At 54.0% G+C, this 18,864-nt stretch overlaps 1 protein-coding gene across 4 annotated transcripts in view; it reads right to left on the minus strand.

Moving 5' to 3' along the window:
- The window catches only part of Ncald (neurocalcin delta), a 265,706-nt gene that overhangs the window by 176,520 nt on the left and 70,322 nt on the right, over positions 1 to 18,864 (minus strand). Inside the window, exon 1 of one of the 4 annotated variants that reach the window (XM_013143821.3) lies at positions 12,329 to 12,375. The exons of the other annotated variants lie outside the window; for them this stretch is intronic. The gene's annotated coding sequence lies outside the window, so the exon portion shown is untranslated. Of the gene's footprint in view, positions 1 to 12,328; positions 12,376 to 18,864 lie in introns of those variants that run through there. 4 annotated transcript variants of the gene reach the window in all.

Consider the following 18,864-nt stretch of genomic DNA (forward strand, 5'->3'; position numbering starts at 1 on the left):
CTGTGAAATGGAGGAAGTCATATGAACAAAAACGGATGCACCCCGAGACCACGACATTCAGTGACATTAATGAGACACAGGAACTTAAAAATCCCACTGTGTCTCTCGTAGGAGACGCCCACGGCAGAAAGAGCAAAATAAAAGGTGGGTGATAGAGGCAGAGAAAGAGAGCTTGCTCAGATGGGAGGGGAAGAGAGGGAGGGCGGACAGGAAGAAGGGATTGAGGTGTGCTGTGTACGGGTGTTCACTTCACACAAGGAATGTGGGCATTATGAGCTACATTCACACTACATGCATGTACCACATGTGTACTACACAGTACACGCGTACCACATGCGTGTACTACATTTGTGTGCTGCGTGTGCATACTACATACATGTACTGCATGCACCACATGTGTGTACTACATATATGTACTACAAAAGAAAGTAATTTAGGAGAGAGGAAAGACACTTTGTGAGGAAGCAGGATCAGTACACTTAGGCTTTTGGGTTTTTGTGCCAGCTAGCGAGCTCAGGACCTCACATTTGCCGGGCAGGCGCTGCACCACTGAGCTCCATCCCCGGCCATTTAGGATTTTAATGTGGCATGAAAATAACAATAAATGTGGTGGACAAACTCCACAAGACCAGGAGGTAGCGGAGCTAAATTACCCCTGAAGTTCCCACAGCCACCGCTCTCCTCTCTTAGCAGAAATCCACGTCCGTTTACTCCTCCACTCCTCACAGGGAGGAGAGCTTGGGGCCATCATGACGCAGAACACAGAACGGCAGGGAGCGGGGCTCCAAAATATCCACACACCCCTCCTACCCAAGTGACACCCGAGGGCCTGCAGTGTGCACTTGGTGGCACCTGTCACGTGATGACAGGGTGTGACAGGGATGGCAGGGGACACAGAGCAGGACAGAAAGCACCCTCCCAACCTGGACCAGGACAATCTCTGAGACGGGGCACCGTGTGACGTCTACCCTGCACGGTCACCAGCGTCTCTCAAGCCCGGGTCCCACAGTGTCACAGAAGAAAAAGATATGGAAGGAAACCAAAAACCATACGTGGTAAATTGACACTCGTTTCCTTTTCTCCCCTCAAACACCCGAAGTCCTACGCTGATTGAAGGAGTTCCCTTCTCCTGAGCGAAGCCACCTTCCACGTGGTGGAATTCACTGCAAATCGAGGCTGTGACGCGATGTTTGAAACCAGGCAAATCTCTTCCCTACCGTGGCTGGAAAGGGAGCGGGCTGAGACCCACTTCAGATGCCGCGGGAAGCGGGTACGAAGAACAGGTTCTCACCCGCTCTCGGTGCCGTGCAGGGGCAGTCCTGGCTCAGCAACCATGTGAGCCAACAAGGACAGACAGAGGTCCCCTAAACCCGCGCCTCCCCCCAGCCCTCCAGTGAGCTGTCAGGCCTTATCTGGAGGCGAAGCCCTGCTGTGTTATGGGACTTCTTCATCAGGCCAAATCTCAATTAATTACCTGCTCTTATCAGTACAGAGCTCACAGCCCGGTATGGAAAACAGAATCCGAGCGCAGGGCAGTGACACATGCAGGGCGGGAAATGGCCGGGGACTGGGCACACAGGGGGCACAGCAGTCGGGAGCTCCCCATTAGGGCACAGAGCATGACAGAACAACACAGCACAGCCACCTCCACACTTGGCAGAGCAGCCCTCGGGGAGGATGATTCCCTATTCCAGTGCAGAAGAACAGTAGAGAAGGTTCCTGCAGCTCACTGAGGGTGGGGGCTTCTTCTGCGGGCTGTAACTCGTGTGATCCCTGCAGCGTACCTAGCCCCACTTTACCCGCTCAGCCTTATGACGGAGACACCGAGGCACCTTCCCAAGCTCCTGCAGTTAGAGACGGCCGAGCCAGGGCTGGAAACCAGGGCCTCGGCTCACACTTCCTCCACATGCCACGTCTGGACACGTGTGATGTCCACGTGCTTGACCACAGGCAGGGGTCGCAGGCTGGCCCGCACAGCGGGTGGCACCTTCCAGTGCTCCCTGGTTCAATGCTTGGCACAGAGGGCAGGGGCAAACAGCAGCGGAGAAGTGGGAGGCATACGGATTTGGTGACGTCAAGGAGCTGCCACACCAGACATGGCAGGAGCTTGCTTACGGAGGGGACGCCCGCAGCAGTGGCACCTGCTGGCTTTTCCACTGCCCCATAGGCCCAGAGGGCTGACCTGCATGGACGGTGCTACCCGGCACCCCACTCCCATGGAGCAGCGCCATGGGGGCATCACAGGGCGGAAGAGAGAATCTGTGGTGCTTCTTCCTCATTCCATCCCCTCCCACCCCAGGCTTCTGAGAGTGGCTGTACCCACCGGAAAAAAATGGTATTTGCACACAATGGAGTACTACTCAGCCACAAAGAAGGAAAACTTCAGTCATCTAAGGGAAAATGGAGGCACCGAGAGACCACAGTGAGGAATAAATCAGACAAAACAGCTTAAATATCACATGGGGTTTCTCTTGGATGAGAAATCCAAAGTAGAAGCAAAGAGTGAAATAAAAGTAGATCATAGGAAACAGAGAATACGATCTTTTGCAGATGGTAAGGGGCACAGAACGGAGGTGTGTTAGGTATACTCACCACTGCCCACAATGAACGTGGTCATTGCACATGGCCCACACGGGCCACTGCGGTCCCTGCCAGACTTCACGGCCTATCACAACTCCCCCTTCTGACCTGGGGAGTCCCGGCTCCCCTCCTGGTCCTCTGCTCCGGCCGGCACCTCCCCACACAAGCGCCTCGCTCATCATCTTTTGGATCCTAACCTCGTGGCCTTTCCCTTCAGTGCAGGCCGAGGGGCAGCACAGCACAAAATCGGGACCGGCTGGCCCCAAAGTCAGCCGCAGAGCCCTGGACCTCAGGGCAACACTGCGGCTCCAGGCAGGATGCTCGCCCAGCACCTTCGAGGTCCTCGGCTCAATCCCCAGCCCCAGGGACACGCTGAGACCCTCGGTGACACGTGTGACAGCCAGGCCTTTCCTCACAGTGATACTCTGTCAGCCACACGGATGGTGAGGCCCCTCCACGTGCCTGCGTCAGGCGAGGCTTCAGGGAGCGTGAGGAGCAAGGTGTCCACAGCCCCGCAGGTGGACTTTCCTTCTGGTGGTCAGAGAGGGCTGAGGGAAGTTAGCGGGACAGCCAGGGGCTACTGTGGAGTGGACCAGACCATTACCAAGTCACCGAGTAAGGTGACAAATTGCAAACTGCATCATGGAGGAAAGGCCGTGGGAGGAGCTGAGAGGGTAACAGGAGAGATGGATACCGGAGGAAATTAAACTGCATGGACGTGGAGGAAAGAGGGCGCTAAGCGAGCTGGGGGAAGGTCCCTGGCAGCACTGACGCCGTCTCCTCCGGGCTCACCTCTTCTGCTCCTGCGCACTGACTGGCTTTGATACAGACCCTTGTGGAGGCCACATTTCACGATGGCCAGGCTCAGTGTGGACCCTGAACACCAGTCCTGCTTTCAAAGCTTCCCCAGTCTCCAAAGAGCCCGTCTCCTGCCGGGAAAAGACTTTCATGCTGGACGAGCTGGGAACCCAGGCTGCGAGGGGCGCCCGAATGCCGTTGGTATGGAAACAGGCCCCGCCCGCCCCTTCTTCTGCACTTAGACACCCTCCAGATCCCCCCGCCCCAGCTCACCAAGTGCAGAGAACTCAGGAACAAGAAGAGGAGGAGTCTGCCTTTCACCTCGGTGTCACCTTGATGACTTCAACAAAGCAGAGATCTGCCTTCGGCTCTGCCCTCCCCCTTGGTGCCCCATGAAGGACAAAGGCACATTGAATTCTGGGGGGCCCTGTTTCGGGAACGCATAGCCTTTGATGTTTTATATAGCATTCATTTAATATCCAGTGGATAACTGTCACGCTTCCACTGGAGCCAGACATTGAGCTCGTTTCAATGGAAGCAGTAATGAGCGAGACCCACACGGAACCTGGCCTTAGGGGCTTTCCGTGCAGCCAGAGAGCTGCTCAAATAAGCAACTACAATAAATTACAGCAAGTGTCACACAGGGCAGCAAGAAGCACCCGACAAAGGCAAGGGAAGTCAAGAACGGCTTTCTGGGAAGTTTTCCCTTTAAACTAGTATTTAAAGAATGACTAAAAGCTGAAAGTGAGTCGAAGGATTGAGAATTGTCCAGGCAAAATGACAGCTTTGTGTGCAGAGGTCTGAGAGTGAGAGGGCTGCCCTGTGGGAGCAGAAAGGGGTGGAGGAGAAAGCAGGATGGACCAGGCCTGGTCCAGCCTCGGGAGCCCAGGGAGGAACAGCGGCCTGACTCCTGAGGGCACTAGGGGTCTCTGACACAATCCGTGTGTGTCCTGGGAAGGTCCTGCTGCCTACAGCGCAAGCTCAGGTCTGAAGACTGAAAGGCCAGAGGACGGAGACCGCGCAGGCCAGCGCTGCAGGGATCTGGGGGAACGGCAGGGCAGCCTGGGCTGGCAGAGTGGCCCACAGGATAGACTCTGGGCAACAGTGAGTGGGCAGGACTTTTGTGGGGCCAGAGGGGCAGAGCAGGTGCATAAGGAGACCCACGGGTGGCCGCCTATCTCACCTGTCCACCTCGGGGAAGGGTGCTTCTAGAAGGAGCAGGCTTAGGGGTTCAGAAGGAAAAGCCATGAGGGAGATGCTCAGCTGAGGACGGGGAGAGACGTTCAAGTGTCCACACAGGGGGCTGGGGACTTAGCTCAGCAGCATAAGCGCCTGCCTTGCAAGCAGGCGGTCGTGAGTTCAATCGCTGGTACCGATTTTAAAAAAAATTAAAAAGACAAAAAAAAATTTAAAAACAAAGGGGCCACACAAAGACAGGAGGTCACTGAATAATCCCACCTGGGAGCCGAGCGATATGGGTCCAGAAGTTGGCAGCTACGGAAGGCTGGCCACTGGAGCCGGACACAGGGGCATTGGCTAAGAGACAGGGAGTCAGGCAGACAGAATCCAGAGCCTGAAATGGGACCACAGGAAGGCGACAGCGGGGTCCACAGAGGTCAGCTCACACCTCCACGTGTGGGCACCAGGACCCTGCAGACCGCAGAGCAGTGCTCTGCTCAGCCGCAGCACCACAAATCAGTAGGATGAGCTCTATCCACTGACCTGATGGCCTCAGTTTCCCTCATTTGAAAATGTCAGCGGCAGCAGCTGTGGAACATGCTTCACAAAGTCCTGCTGGAGACTGAATGGCTTAAGAGGTCCAGCACACCTAGACCCAAGCCAGCAGGCACCCCACACCCGGGGGTTCATTATCAAGCGCATCTCACAGGAAGTGTTATAGGTTGAGAACTGGTGGTCAGCTTAACGCCAGCTGGATTACATCAGCATGCATTGAGCGAAGACGGTCCACCTGAGGAGGGTTGCCAGGATAAATAGGTGGAGAAGAAGGGAGGTGTAGAGGGTTGAGGTGTTAAGGAGGCATTGTGGGTTCTCCTACGAGGTGCTGTCTGAGTTATTGGTTCTCCTGGAGAAGCCTTGGTCCTCACATCGAGCTTTGCTTCCTGGCTTCAGAGGGGAAGACATGTGCTGCCTGGTCTCCAGGATGAACTCGTCACGCTGCTTCCTGACACGTACCAGATTGTGCTTGTCGTCGGAGGAGCTCGGGGCCTCCGTGTCGCTGAGGACAGCTGTGGTGCCTTTCAGGATAGCCCTGGTCTTTGTTGTGAGTGTGACTTAGCTCCAGTGTAGAACCCTCATCCCACTAGCACAGCGCCTTCATCCTGCTGGCATAGACTTTCTGGCTTCCACCGCTGACCCTTGGGTCTTTCCAGCACGGATCCGTAAAAGAGACTAGCGTGAGTCCTTCTTGTGGGCTCTGGACCTCCAGTTGGACTGGTGGGAGGCACTGTCCTGAGCTCTGGGTTTTTATCTGGACTCATGTGGGACACTGCCATGGGGTTTTGGCTCTTGATTAAATAATCTATGTCTTTGGTGTTGTGGATAGATTTCCTGCATTTTCCTGTGTTAACTTCCAGTGACCATTACAAAAATATTATAAACTCCATGTCCTAATCCTAGTTGTTCTCTGTGTACAACCCCTGACTACAACAGGAAGCGACCCAGAATTCATTCAGCCGGGCAGCCACGATGCACGCCCAGAGATGAAGGACCCTCGTGCGGTCTGCTCCCCGCCACCCGCCCACGCACGCTCCTTAGGGCCCCGAGGGCCTCCACATGAGACTCGTACTGCATCAGCAAACCCGCACGCCCTGCTTTGTCTTCCAGTCACTCCAGAGAGGAGACCTGCTTTGTCACCAAATGTCTCGGTTATTTTTCTCTCATTGCTGAGACAAAATTCACCCAAAATGAAGGAAGGAAAGGTTTAGTGAGCTCAGTTTTTGGAGGTTTCAGTCCACACTCAGCTGGCTCCAAGGCAGGGTGGCATGACAAAGGGGCAGCCATTCATGGCAGCTACAAAGGACGATCAAAAAGGGCAAAACGGGGAAAGCACGTCTGCTTCCCTCCCTTATATAGTCGGCCAGCTCCACCCCTGGGTGGGTGCAGCACTCACACCCCCAATCCCAGCACTAGACAACGGACCAATCACAAATGCTCACTGCAGCCGCCTCTATGACTGCATGAGGCTTTGTGGGGCCATCCAGACACAACCATAACACCAAGAGATCTAGAAAATCACGTGAGGTCACACAGAATGGAAGGAGCAGAACAGGAATCATCTTAGGTTGGCCTCCCTTCTGCTCCTGCCTGGAGATACATGCTCCCTGGCCCCAGAGCCGTCCAGAGCCTTTGCCCTATGTTCTGAGGTAGTTTTCAACCCAGTGATTTCTGCAAACTAGCCATGGCTGCCTAAGGCTATTAGAGAGCCCATGGCCCCCACGACTCCAGCACAGAAATGTCAAAGCTACACGGGCACTCCTGTCCACACCTTCCAGAGGTGTGGACAGTGTCATGGTCAGTCTGAAAACACCAAGTGGCCAGCCAAACGATGACTAACAAGGTCTCCTTTCACCCCATTATTCCAATGAAGACACTGGAAAAAGAATGAAGACAATCAGTATAAACCAAATACATGGATTTTGCACTCCTTTGCATTTTTAAAATGCTTTTGTTAGTCCACATCAGCAGTACAGAATGACTGCCTCCCTCGGAGGGAGCGCCCAGCACACATCCTCATTCTGTTCACTAGCCTGTCCTCCTCCTCGTCTCCATCCCTTGGCCTCCTGGCCACGGGCAAAATCCTTCACATTTCAACTCAGCATGAGAAAGTCTAGTGGGTTATCATGTGAGAGGGGAGAAGACCCAGGAGGAAGCGGAGAGGAAATCTCTAGATCAGATCCCAGCTGGGGGTGTGACCTGTTAGAACTCAGGTGGGATCCCATGGTTTCTTTTTGATTGTTTGTTTTGGTACCAGGGATTGAACTCACAACCTCGTGCTTACCAGGCAAGTGCTTGAGCCACTGAGCTAAATCTGCAGCCCAGTATTGATGGCTTCTTAGAAGTTGTGTTCATGGGCCCAGCATCAAGCAGAGGGGTTCTCACAGACACTGTGACCCCAGCCACACTCGAGACCCAGTGAGCCACTGCCCGCCAACCACTTCACCACGGTCCCTTGCTGGCATCTCCAGGAAACAAGGGGCTCCAGCAGCAGTAATGAGAGCCACAGTGGCTGGCGCAGGAAGGCACTGAGCTTCAGGTGTCAAGAAGCAGCCAGGCGGGGCTGTGACGGATGGAAGGCGCTCGCTCCTACTCACTCCCCGATGCTCCCCAGAATGACAGGGGAAGGATTTTACGACAGGCACACACTCTCAAGCACCAAGAAACATGAAACGACAGTGATGAAATCATGAAGTTAGAAAGCAGGTGCTCAAGGGTGGCCGACTCGGCAAACCTGAACATGCGAATCCTGGGGTGGTGGGGAAGCCATGAAGCACCCCCGATTTCTGCTGTGAACCCCACATGACTCAGGAGTATGAGGTACCAGGTGTCTCTGAAGCGTGGGCTGACACAGGGCTGCATGCAAAAGACCTGACGGGTCTTCCCGGGACACTGTCCCCTCCAGCGCCCTTCCCACGCGGCCCAGCAGTAACAGGTCACAGGGATCCCCACCCCCGCCTGTGGCTCTGCACCTGCTCCCACTCACAGAGAATATGCATCTCTGCCACACTCAGGTTGGCATGGCGACGAGACCCGCCCGGGCTGGTGGACGTGGACAGGAATAGCACTGCCCAGGTGCTGAGCTGGGGCTGTAGCAGATGAGTCCCTGTTGGAGTCTCACCCCGAGGCCACTGGTCCAAGAAGAATGAGAATCACGAGGAACAGGTCTGCTCCAAGCTCCCGCCCAAACCCAAGCCCAGCCGGGCTGCAGACCCACAAACTAGCCAAGAGAGCTTGGAGCAGTCAGTGCCACTGAGCTGTGCGGTTCCACCGCAGAGCTGGCCACGGTGGAGACGTACCCAGAGATGGAGTGCTGCTGACCTGAAAACCAGTGTGTGCTGCTGGCCTGGGAAGGGTCATGCTGTGACATACTGTGAACATAGGATGCAGCAGTCTTTCTATTCAGAGATTTAAAAATGGTGAGGAAACGGTCACGGGAGACTAGAACGGCGTCCGTGTGTTGTAGCAGCAACATGCTTTACTCAAGTGTTCCTCAGAGCAACAAGGAAGACTGATGACAGGCCTAGTGATCCACAGCTTTGAGCAAGGAGATCCCGGGCCGAATGTTGACAGAGGGGACAGGGGTGCACCCCCAAATCTCAAGAAAAAGCCACCAAGAGCTGGACATGATGCACACCTGTAATCAGAAAGCCAAGGCAGGAGGATCGCTAAGCGTGCCAGGCCAGCCTGCACTACCTACTAAGGCCAGCCTGCACTACACAGCTAGACCCTGATTCCAATTTTTAAAAACCCAGTGAGGGGTTGACAAGCACGGAGGAATTCAGAGAACAGGCCACACCCCACAGGCACATGGGAGGCAGCACCCCAGGATCTAATCTTGGCCCACCCCACCGCCCTCAGCTCAGCCTGGGATGCTTCCCAACGGGGTCTGCAGGCACCCACGTTTGAAAAGGATGCTGTGGCTGCCACCAGTTGCAGTGGAACTCACTCCTAGCTCTACTTCTTCTCATGCTGGTGCTCGGCAGCTGTTTTTTGAACAAATAAAGAAGCCATCTGAAACTTCCTCCCTGACCCTGGTCTCCCCAGACCCACTCGGTGCCGCTTCCAGAGATGTCTGTCCCATCTCAGCTGCCGAGAGCCTGAGGGCCTGAGGGTACCCTGCAAGGTGCCAGGCGGGGGCCGTGGGGACAAAGCACTGCGTGAAGTGAGCCCCAGACAGCTGCCTTCCTGTGTGGCAACTGGAAGCCCCAGTCCTGTGCACCCAAAGTGGGCAGCCGGGAGTCGGTCCTGGACCTCAGCCCCGCCAGCGCCTCACTGCTGCCCAAGCCCACCGAAGTCCCCGCTGTCCGCCTCTTCCCGATGCCAACATTGCCCCTCCCTGTCCTCAGCCTCTATCGCCTGGGCCCAGCAGACCCACTCCTCCTTTCCACCCTTGGATTCCCTGACCACAGGCTCAGGCGGGACCCAACATGATGCCACCAGCCCTCATGCCAGGGAGACGTCTCCAGTGTGGCCACCCCAGGAGCAGGGAGCTTCGTCACCCTCCTGTCAGCAGGAGCTCAGCTGCCTGGTTCTGCAATAAGAATTGAGAGCAGCTTGCTCTTGGAGGGAGGGGAGGAGACAGAAAGAAGGGAGGAGGAGGAGAGGAGGGAACTGGGGCCAGAATCCCTTCCCAAGGGTTCGGGCAGGCCCCCCACGGAGACCCGCCAGCACTCAGACGGAACCTGCCTGCCACATGGGCAGCAGAACTAGATGGTGGAGTAGGACTCGTGCTAAAGAGAAGATAAAAACAAAAACACCATCGTTGTTCATCTAAACCCTGAGCACCCTGCACGCCAGGCACGATTCTAGAGCAGTAACTAACATTTTCATAAGACCTATCCCGAGCTCCTGCAAATGGCAGCTGCGACAAGGAGTCCGGTCTTCATTACGGCTATCTGTGGGGTCCCCTCAGTCCTCAACCCTCTCTCAGCCTCAGTCTCCGCAAAGTGCAGCCCCGTCGCACACTCAAGGTCCTCCGGGAGGCCAGGATGGGACTCGGAAGGCAGGGATGCTCACCCTGCCCACGGCTCCGGCTCCTCAAATCACCGCTGTTCTCAGCCAGGTAAATAACGGCGGAGGCACCACACGCCAGCGGACACAGAAGAAAGTAGCGGAGAGAAACCCTGAAACACCTCACGGCCGCCGATCCAGTGGAAATGGAGAGACAGACAAGGAAGTGCCCGCCCTGCCCAGAGTGACATTTCCCAGGCCAAGATGTGGGTCCGAGACGCAGAAAGGAGACCCCAGCCTGGAGGCAGCTGTGGGTAGGACCGCCCCACTGGCCTGTGCAGATCCTCCGTCCAAGGCCACAGAACAAGGGGAGCACAGAAGCACGAGGAGGTACCCAACCCGAGAACATACAAGTCATTAATAGCATTAATAATTGGGAGGCAGAGACATCTGGGGCCTTCCGCAGGGCTTTCCCAGGTTCCACTTAGAAAATCTAGCCCTGAGCAGACTTCTAAGAGACATGAAATGGGCCAAGGCACAGCTCGCCCTTACCTGGATCTCACGCTCGTAAAGACTCCCAGAAAACAGAAATGTGCAAACCAAGTACCTTGTAATAAATCTTTCATTCAATCAAATACAGTAACACAGGGGGAACCAGCCAGAGAGATATGAACATCAAAACTCAAGTGTTTTCAAACAAAATATATAGAAAAAGCAGTTAATAGCTACTACTGGGATAATTGGAAGAATTTAAATCTAAACTGTGTTAGGTAACAGAATTAGGCTGATGTCAAATTTCCTTCTTTCGGCTGCATCTGTGGGGACGGAAGGAGCACCTGGGATCTGAGGAAGGGTGTGGCCAAGTGTTTCGGAGTACAGAGGGGCTGTGTCTCCAGCAGTTTACAAAAAGTACAAAGGGGATGATAAAGCAAGAAAGCCAAAAGGTGCCTACAGAAACTCAGACCCTGAGAATGCTCATACTCTTTTTGAAATTTCTGCAGGTTTGAAATCGCACTAAAATTTCAAAGTGTCCCCAAACCCCCACAACCGATACAATGAATAAATCACAGAGGTGAGGGAACACCGCCTGTCCCATGATCAGCACGCATCACGCATCACGATGTCCCTGTGCTCTGCAAGCCCAACACAGGAAGACGCCAGGCTGGCTCCCTACAGGCTCACAGAGCTAACAGGCTTCAGACCAGGTCCCATGAGGAGGCTGAGCGGAACCGGCCCAGAGCAGTGTCTGGACCTGAGCGGAGAGGGGTGTCCGAGCCACACCGCTCCCTGGCCACTGATCTGCTGCACACTCACACACCAAGGGCAATTTGTCTAGCACTGTACAGCAACCCGGGCACGCACGCACACACGTATACTATGGGAGGCAAGCAGAGGCCCCCCACGGGCAGGGCTGCACAGGAAATTCACGGGGTGACAATGGAGAAGCCTGGCAGCCAGTTAACCCTGCAGAACCCGGGGACGCTGGGCTCAGGACCACGCTACTCCGTCCACCTGGAAGATGCAGCTCTCATGGTGCAGCCAAGCCGCCCCATTTTCACTCTGCAAACACTGCTTCCCCACGGTTCACTTTGCAGCTTAATGATACACAGACGCCATTTGGGGAAAAGGTAAATCCGAAGCGAGGCACATTTAAATCAAAATGCAGTGCCTCCCACCAAAGACACAAATGAAAACGGGCAGTTTCTTCCTTAACGAGCTCGGAGACAAACGCAGATGCTCGCTCCTCAGCCCGCTGCATTATGGAAGCCATCGTGAGCTTTGCTCATTACTGGGGCTCTTGCTCCGGCGCGCTATAAATTCTAATTAAACAAACAAGGGAAAAAATTTAAGAGGAACAATGTAATCAAATACAGATGCTCTATTTAGACTCAGCCATGTTAGCATAACAAGCGAGTTATAAAAAGAAAAGGGAAAATAATTATTAAACAGATGGACACTGAAAAGGAAAGTTTGCTTTTCCTTTTTTTTTCTTCTTCAAGCACAAAGCCTTAATCTGAAGCCAAGAGAGATAAAGATAAACAAGAAGTTGCCCTCCACGGCCAGAGAGCATAATACCCAGGAAATTAAAAGAAGCCAGTCTAAAATACTGACGGCAGCTAATATGAACCCAGCATCCTGATGCCAAACGAAACACTAAAGCAAGTCCGCTATTTTTAGGGCTTTGTATCCTGGTGGCTGGATAATGAATCAAGTTGTGTCCTGGCAAACTCGCTGGCAGCCTGGAAGATGTTTGTTTTCTTACCAAAAATAGTCGGAGTCTCCTAAAACGTGGAACGGACGCAGAGTGACCAGAGCACTTGAGGAATCTGGCTCGACTGCAGAGTCCCCGGAGATGGCGGCGTGTCCCGTTATATAAGGCCCTCGGAGCAGGGGACAGTGGTGAAGTCATCACATGGGCTTTGTCCACAGCGTATGAGACGCGCAGCTCTGGGTCTGGGTCCCGTCAGAGGTCACAGGTCAAGGTGACCCCGGCGGACGTCTCCTGCTTGGAATCTGGGAAATTCCTCCCTAGTCTGCTCTTCTCCCCCAGGATTGTTTCCCCACTCCTCTCCTGGGACCCCAGCGTCACCTGAACCACTGTGCTGCAGGGTCAGGCCAGGACAGGGAACCGCCTGGGCCAGCGATCACCATGCCGGGCCCAACCCCCTGGCTGACAATGTGAGAGGTGGACCCAGCAATCTCTGAGGCCCCTCCAGCTCTGAAACTAGAATCGCAGTGGGCATTCTGGATTCTGAAGACAAACCAGCTGCAGACCTTCTCCACGCTTGGCCGAGGCGTAAGTCAGCAATGTGCTTTTGTCTGGCCAAGCCTCACAGTGACACCAGGCTGGCCACAGGTGGGCTGGCAGCTTTGACAGTCGTCCAGGCCCCGACCCCAGGACCCACGTGGAATGGGCTTTCACGGCACAGCAGGTCACTTACGTGGAGCTCAGGGAGGACCTCGAGCACAGCCCTCTCTGGAGACCCTGGGTGCTGTGCTTTCAGAGGACCGAAGAGCTCAGGGGCACAGTTGTTTACCCACCCACAGAACACAGGGACGACAGCTTCGATGACCGCTGCTGTGTGCCAGGTCCTCCTCTAGGTCTCTGCATGACTTTCTCACCAAAATCGCCCCTCCATCCTGTAGAACAGGTTATGAGCCCCTCTCCTCTCTGACAGAAGAAACTGAGGCAACAGAGGACAGAGAATCAGGATTAAACGCCCAGTAACCTGGTTTCAGAGCCAGCACACCTGTGACAGGGTTTCATGGTAAATATAACTGTACAGCCTCAAGGGACACCAAGCCCTCGAACCTCTATCCTGCTTTGATTCCATTTTTAAACATTTGATCTGGAAATTATTACAAACACAGAAAATCTGTAGAACCAGTACAACAAGTATATTTGAACCATGTGAGAGTAAACACTTACTGGGCGTGGTGTGCACATCTGTAATCCCAGAATTCAGGAGGCTGAGGCAGGAGGACGCCACCAGTCTGGGGCCCGGAGAGTTACATAGTGAGTTGAAGTCCATAGTGAGACCCTGTCTTAAATAACAACCACCAAAGTGGAAGAAAAGACTGGCATTAAAGATCATCACTCTGTGAACGCCTCGGTGGGTTTATTTATGTCCACAATATGACCGCCCAGAGCTGCAAAGTTACACAGACACCTAACCGCCCCAGTCCCACCCAGGCTCACCTGCACGGCCCGGGAGCAGCCTCTCCAGCAAAAGGCCCAGGCCACAGGCTGCATCTCGTGTCACGTCTATTCAGTGCCTTTCAATCTGAAACAGCTTCTTGGCCTTTCTTTGACCTTCACAACCGTGGCATTTTTGAAGATGACAGCCTGGCTGCTGTGAGGAGTGGCCCTCAACTGGAGTCTTTCTGGGGATCCGCATGATCCCACTCGGGTCAGGGGCTCCGGCGGCACCTCACAGAGGTGGCACTGTGCTGCCTCTGCCCTTGGCGGGTGGCAGGTGACTTTGATTTGCTCCTGACTGGGCCGTTCACTGGAGACACGGGGTGGATGCCCAAGTGACCCTCTCTCGTTTTTCTTTTGTGATCTGTTAATATTCTTAAGGGTTACTTTGAAACCGTGTAAACATCCCATTCCTCAGGATGTGTTCAGGTTACATGTTGGTGATTATTTATATTAACACAGACTCAGATTCCTATTTTATTCATTTAATTTGTTGTCATTTTTTAAGGCTCAAGTCAGTCCAGGTCTGGCCAGCAGGAGGCCCCTAGGGGTGGCATCTCGGCCCTCATGGCGTCCTTCATGGCTCGCCCAGTCTTGTCCCCAGCCAGCTTCACGTGCACCCTGTCTGCCCCGGCTCTGAAGTCAGTCGCTGCTCCAGGAAACCAGGTTCCCTTAGCAGAGGACGGCGCTCAGGGGCCAAGAACGGCCCCCGGCTGCTGATGGCTTCTGCTCACGGCCACCACTGCCATCAGGATCACCTTTCATTCCCTCCAGGTTTTAGTGTCTGCAACTATGTGGACCTCATCACCACCCCAACTTGGGCTCTGATGTCCTGCCTAAGCCTTCCGTGCAGCCACCCAGACAACAGCATCACCCAGCGGAGTCCCCACTGGGGGACTCAGAGCACCCGAAGCTGCCCCAGGAAGGAGCAAGTCACAGAACACGGAGGGGGAAGTGAGCCGCCCGGACCGAGTTTCCTAAGTTCAAACTTGTTCACAAGCTTAGAAGCAGTGAAGAGTGAGATACTGCCACGCTAGTGCGACTTTCCCAGGAGGGAGGAACAAGCCACGGGGACCTTCTGTCACCAGTGGGCGTGGGAGGCGGGGTTGTTAAAGCTGTCCCCTCACACCTCAGCCAGCTCCTCACCCCAAATGACCATGACGGCTATGTGCCTCGGCTTTTCACTTGTAAATGACAAGGTGACAGGAGAAGAGCCCGCTAACAACAGCTGTCATGGGACCCTGTCCCCTTCTCACCCCTACCTCGGCCCTCGTGTCCTTCTGTTCCCAGCTCAGCTCCCCTCACCCTCCCCGCACACTCGAGCGCCACCTTGACTCCTTATATATCCAAATATGAATACTCTGATCCCAGTATTGCAATCCCCTTTCTAATCTCCCTCACAGTCCGGGAAGTGATATCTGTAATCCCACTGAGATGCTACTGGAATCCGGCAAGTTAATTCCAATCTACCACCTCCGGTGCAACCCACAGCAAGAGCAAAGACACCAAGACATGCAAAGTTAAGGGCAGCCAAGGGGTCCTGCGCCCAACCCCAGTGAGGATGTGCGGCAAAGGCCCTGGTCCAAGGCCTCTCCCAGAATTTATCATCTCAGGAAGAAGGGGGTGGTTCGAGGATGGCGGGAGCTGGTGAGTCACAGCTGGCCAGTCAGGTAGGGAGAAAAGCATCTCTGCAAAATGCAGGGCGAATGACACGCTGAAGGATCAATGTGCACAGTTCAATTAAGGTAGCACCTGAACTGTTGCTTCCGTTTCTGACATGTAAGCTTCTGTGCCCTGGGGACTCACAGCCTCTTTATCTCAAGGCTCACGCCCAGCTGGCCTTCCTGGAGCTGACTGGCTCTGCCATCCCGCTGTGTTCGATCTTTACAGAGAGCACTAGGTGAGGAAACGGGACACTGTCAGATCGGCCCCACAGACTACAGCTCAGCACCCCCGCTGGGGTGCTGCATTGCTTAGAGACACCTGAAGGGAGAAGGAAGCAGCACAGCCTGCTCTAGATGCATCAGTACACGGAAATAAGACTGACGCTGCAGCAGCCGTTCTGTATTCAAGGAGAGTCGTTCAAATTGTCTCCGACAACTCCTGTTCTCCAAACATCGTGAGCTCCTTGCTGCTGGGCCTTGGCACTCGCCGTGCCCGCTTCCTTCTCACCCAGCCCTCAGCACAAATGTCAGCTACTCAATTCAGACCCATCCTCTTCCTCACCCGGGTCCTCCTGGCCGCATCCTTCCTCGGTGCCACTCCCACTACCCACGCAGTTGTAGCTGGTGGCATGCGAGTCACCATTCTCTGCTCCCGTGAAAAGAGAAGCACAGGAACACAGGGCCCCGCGTGCCGCCCAGCACCCCGGGCTGTGGCCGCTGCATCGCAGGTGAGTGACGAAGGAATGCTGGCTGCTCTCTGTGGTCTCTCGAGACTTAGATGAGACCTGAGTAAAGTGCTCAGCGCAGAACCTGGTACGGAACAAGTTTCCAAACTACAGTGCCATACAAAGGACCAGGAGCCTGAGTGCTGTCAGGGCTCTGTCCCAGACTGCAGAGTGGACAGACCACGGACTTCTCATCTGTAAATCCTGCCAGGCAGACCAGTGTGCTCCCCTGGGTGCTTCCAGGACTAAAGCTCTGTGACTCTGTTTACCTTGCAGTGGAAAGCCTCAGCCCCACCCAGTGATAAACGAATGTTTGTCCATAGATCTGAACTGCCGCACCTTGGCAGCATCTCCGAGGGCACCGTGTCCAGGTGCTGACCGTGCTTTCAGCTCGCACTCCCAGACTGCCTTCCCTGCAGAGCCCCACATTTCCTCTCGTCTCCCACACACTGATTTCCAGAAATGAAATGGAGGCCGGCTTTGGCTTAATAGTCTCTCCGCTTTGGCCATAATGAAACTTTTATAGGAATCAAATCTAGATAAATTTTTAAAAGATAATAAAAATCTGGATTTCACCCAGATCTACTTTATGAAATTTCCAGTCTTGGAGGAGATCGGCAGCCACAGAGACATGGGTTCCCCTCCTGAGAGAGAGTCCCTAAAAACCTCAGAAAATCAGAAGACCGAACTATGCCTCAGTCTTTTTATTATTTCCAAGAAAAGCCCCCCAGTGATCCCTCAGTGGCTCGGAGCCCAGGTCACCCCGAGAGGTGTCCCTGGGCCACACGGTGAAGAGTGACACTGTGTCGTGGAGCAAGGCGGGGCCGTGGCAGAGCCTCCCAGCTCAACTCGGGAGTCTGCCTCGGTCCTTTCCCTTGGTGACCTTCCCACGACAGAGGCGAACCCTAAAGTAGAGACGCGGCTCCCATTCAGGTTGCTCTCATTCCTGACCTGCTGCAGCCAAGCCAGCTGCTGTCCACTCAGCACCTGGCTCTGGGGAAATCAGTCGAAGAGAAAACCTAAGGGACCTTTCACTAATCCCTGAGCACACAGGTCTTAACCCCGCTTTCCTGTTCTTCCAGATGCTTGCCTCATACCCAGATCACATCAGGTGACTTTCTAGATCTCCTTGACACACACTAGGTTTTCTCTCTGTCTCTCTGTCTCTCTCTCATCTCATGGAATTGCAGGTCATGGCTGAGGAAGAGATACTCCGGATGTTTCTGGCATCACTTCCAACAAGGAGGGGACAGAATAGCCCCAGCACAGAACCATCCAGTAAATAAACAGGGTCAGGAGGCAGAAAGCACCTGAGGGTCTGCGGTATCTTTGAGCTGCTCCGCCCCTCTTCCCTGGGGCTTGCTTGTGTGAGCCAACGAAGATTCAGCTTTTCCCTGTAACAGGAGCTCCAGAAGGAAAGATCCTTATGGAACAAGAAGCGACATTATGTGAATCCAAACGGGTCATCAGGAGCAGCCCGTCAGCCCTGCAGTCCCGGGAGGACGGTAACTACCTGGAAAGGCAGAGCCCTGCGTGGCAGCAGCCTGACACGTGGTTCACAGTGTCGCTGACACTCACACACAGCCAGGATCCTAATGGCCTTATAATTCCACTTCCATCAAAAGCCTCCATGACAGGGAAACATTTGCTTCTCACAGTGATGGAGACTTCATGTCCTCCCAAGACAGCACATTCCGCTATTTTAAATCCTTTGCGATGAGCTAGTCTGCCTTCCTGTGATTTCCAATTGCTAGTCGTAACTCTTGAACACAGGAAGATGCTGATCATGCCTTCTGGCCACCTTGCCGGCCAGTTTCTGGGACTCATGCCCTATGGTGCACAGACAGAAGGCAGAGGCCAGGGTCTGTACCTTTAGACAAACCTGCCACCCTGGCATCAGCCAGTGTCATCCACTTCCTTGTGTACAAAATCACAATCGCCACCCATCTAAAGTTTCTCTAATTTAACCTCCAGAATACAGGACCCGTGAAGGTCGGCACCAGATTCTGTGACCAGCAACCTCCAACACCGCACTCTCTTAACCCAGCAGAAGATTCCTCCTCCTTCATGCAGATTCAAAGCACAGCTCTTACTGGAGCTGATTCAGGGTTTCGGGCTCTTGCTAAGCGCACCATGGCAACAGAAAGAGTCAAGGATCCCACAAAGCGGGGGCGGCGTAACCCAGGCCACGGCAGGTCAGCTGTGTGACCAGGAGTATAGGAAGAAGCATAGGAACGGCCAGCCCAGCGCTGCCACTAACAGCCTAAACATGTTTAGGCTAAACATCTGTCCCAGGGTCTGCACATCACAGAAATCCCAGCTACCCACCAAGATAGTCAAGGATGTGCCCGGCTTTGACAGGAGAAGACTGGTGAACCAGGGAACCAGGGCGACTCCACATTCATTACAGGGCATGACAAGGGAGAATGAGGTGGCGCGGAACGAGAAGCAGCGAGAAGAGAGTGCTGTGACAGCCTCCCCGAGGACGGCGTTCAGAGCCCCACTTCTCCTCCGCACAACAGAACAGCAATAAAAACACTTATTTTTAGAAAAGATTTGCTGTTGTCTGAATTATTTATAAATACTGCAATGCTGTTCTACTTAATCTTGAAACACAATTCATACTTATTATTTATTAAAGTGAAATATATTGAGTAAATTGATAAATTCAACTATATAAAAATAAAGGTTTTCATATGCTCGTAAACAG

Source organism: Cavia porcellus, unplaced genomic scaffold (assembly GCF_034190915.1).
Source record: "Cavia porcellus strain 051 isolate PalLab524CR breed Dunkin Hartley unplaced genomic scaffold, mCavPor4.1 scaffold_10, whole genome shotgun sequence".
NCBI classification, from domain to species: domain Eukaryota; kingdom Metazoa; phylum Chordata; class Mammalia; order Rodentia; family Caviidae; genus Cavia; species Cavia porcellus.